The sequence below is a fragment of the Carlito syrichta genome, unplaced genomic scaffold (genome assembly GCF_000164805.1).
Source record: "Carlito syrichta isolate Samal-C Ts95f unplaced genomic scaffold, Tarsius_syrichta-2.0.1 Scaffold310501, whole genome shotgun sequence".
NCBI classification, from domain to species: Eukaryota; Metazoa; Chordata; class Mammalia; order Primates; family Tarsiidae; genus Carlito; species Carlito syrichta.
In genome coordinates this window covers 491,920-494,225 of record NW_007254597.1, presented here as the reverse complement: position 1 = coordinate 494,225, position 2,306 = coordinate 491,920, and the positions used below count along the sequence as shown (strand labels likewise).

General features: G+C 42.2%; 1 long non-coding RNA gene across 1 annotated transcript in view; it reads left to right on the top strand.

Annotated features, from left to right (window-relative positions):
* Positions 1–1,983: 1,983 nt before the first annotated feature.
* The window catches only part of LOC110596567, an 11,922-nt gene continuing 11,599 nt past the window's right edge, over positions 1,984–2,306 (top strand). The window contains exon 1 of the long non-coding RNA XR_002482557.1: positions 1,984–2,166. This is a non-coding gene — a long non-coding RNA (uncharacterized LOC110596567). The remainder of the gene's footprint in view (positions 2,167–2,306) is intronic.

Below are 2,306 nucleotides of genomic sequence, written 5' to 3'. Positions count from 1 at the left end.
TTTTTTATCCCCCCCCATTCAAAATAGAAGCCATCACATGTGCACGGGCATTTCCACACGGCTGCAATAAAGGGAGTTTGGAAAGGCATCATTCCTAGGAATTCTCAGTGTGAGCACTGGACCAGCAGAAGGAACTGAACTCTGGAATTTCAAGAATCCTTCCCAGGATGGATTTATTCGATTAGTCAGCAAGCGTTTATTAACTGCAATAATAATTGCTCACTTTGTGAAGCACTTCCCTGGGTGGGTATGACCTGTATCCTCTGGCAGATGTTCTACCCCTTAAACACAGTAAGGTGCTGAGTGCACAGGCTCTGAGCCAGGCAACTGAGGTCAAAATTCCAGCGTTGCAACATAGTTGCGTGACTTGGAGAAAGTCACTTTGCTTCTCTGTGATTCAGCTTTCTCATCTGTAAATCAGGCATAGTAATACTGATTCTTGAAACTGGGCTGAAGAGCAAAACAATGTTTGGTGCCCCTTACTATATAGCAAGTGCTACCTACGCATTAGCAATTCATTTTCACTAATGGATGAATCCTCTGAGATGGCCGCTAGAAGGGTGTGAAGTTGAGGAAACCAAGGGAAGTTATATGACTCGTCGAAGGTCACACAGCTAGTACATTGCAAAATCAGAATTCTAAGCCAGGATGTCTGATCCTAGCTCTTGGATACTTTGCAGCATGTTCCCGATCCTGTGCTGACAAGTTCTCTCTCGGTCTGTGTTTCGGTAGACATAGAGATTAAACACATAAAGAGAAGATTCTACTGAAGAGCTCCTTTGAGCAGGAATACTTCACGAGCCAGCTGGTAGTGACAAGCCCTGCCCCCTGCACGTGAGAAGGGGGCTCTTCCCAATCACGCTTTATTTTCAAGGTACAGTAGAATAAAATGGGCTCCTTCTTTACTCCCTGAAGTTAAAGATACTTTTAAAAAATGAGTTTGTCGTGTCTTTGTGTGTAACACTGAGCAGTATTTATGGAACACGGAAATGAATATGAAAACGTGTATTTTGATTCATGGCGTCTTAGAAGTGGTGTTTTCATTATTAACTCTGACTTGACTTTTTTCCCTCCAAAATTACTGGAATTTTTACAGTTTAGCAAAATTTACTACATTTAGTTTTCTGCTGGAGATGGGGAATGGGGAGTGGAGAGGCAGGAAGAGGGAGGAAGCACCTTCCTAAAGACACTAACATTGTCAATTTCCTGAAAAAAAAATCCCCTGTATTCTGCATGTCAGCCTAAGACCTGTCACCACATTGCATCAGTGTGGAATATTTGGTCCTCTGATATTGGATGCTGCTAATTAGAGACTACTTTTTTTCTTGAGTTAACTTTAAATGAAAAGCCTTCACTGAAACAATATCTCTCAGGAAAAATATGGGTCCTAGCAACGAATTGGCAAAACTGTGTACCTAAGATTTTTATTATATCGTATTGATTTCAAAATAATTGCGTTGGCAGACTCATTGTGAATATCTCTCCCCACATTCATACAAAGTGCTGTTATCATTCTGTTGGTTTTTAAAGGACTTAAAAGATGGCTTCAGCTTACCATGAAATGTATTTCCAAGTTTTGCCAGGTATTAAGCTGATTGATTTTATTTCTTTCATTAGATACTTAGGTTTCTCTTACTGTTTTTAAATATAGCATTTAAACACAAACCTGCCTTCACAGGCCTCCTGCTGCCCAAAGGATTCCTTGTCCGGCACAGAGAAGGTTTCTTGCTGATCAGATTTTCCCAGTCTTTTCTTTAAGCAAACACTGAAGGCTTTCAGCAGCTGCCCAAGATATCACTTTAAAGTCCCTCAAGGCAGTTTGAAAGGCCTCCAAAAAAGCATGACATTCAATCAAAGTTCAGTAAGGAAAGTTTTAATGAATAAACTTAGTAAATTAGAAAGCACTGTGGCAGAGTGATTAACTCTCATTTGGGCATTCGTGTTGAAATTAATTAAAATGTTTAAGCCATGGGAGGCAGGCCACCTCGTCAGGACCTGGCTCTGCCCTCAGAGTCAGTCTGGATCCAGGAGTGATTCATCTTACACAGATGAGAGGGGGATAAAAGGGAAGGAATAGTCAGGACAAATGTGTTTTCAATGGTGCTTAGCAGCAGGAGACCACTGAGACTTCAGAGCAACGCTACTGGAGTGTGACATCATAATACCGTGTGTACACTGCAGAGCAGGTGAAAAGGACTCGCACTTGCGCTCCTGGCCGCCCTCCTTTGGATCGGACGCCGTGTATACTCATTTCTCCGCCAGGCAGCCTGCTGCAGTCCGCTCCCTTCAAGACTACTCGCAAATTA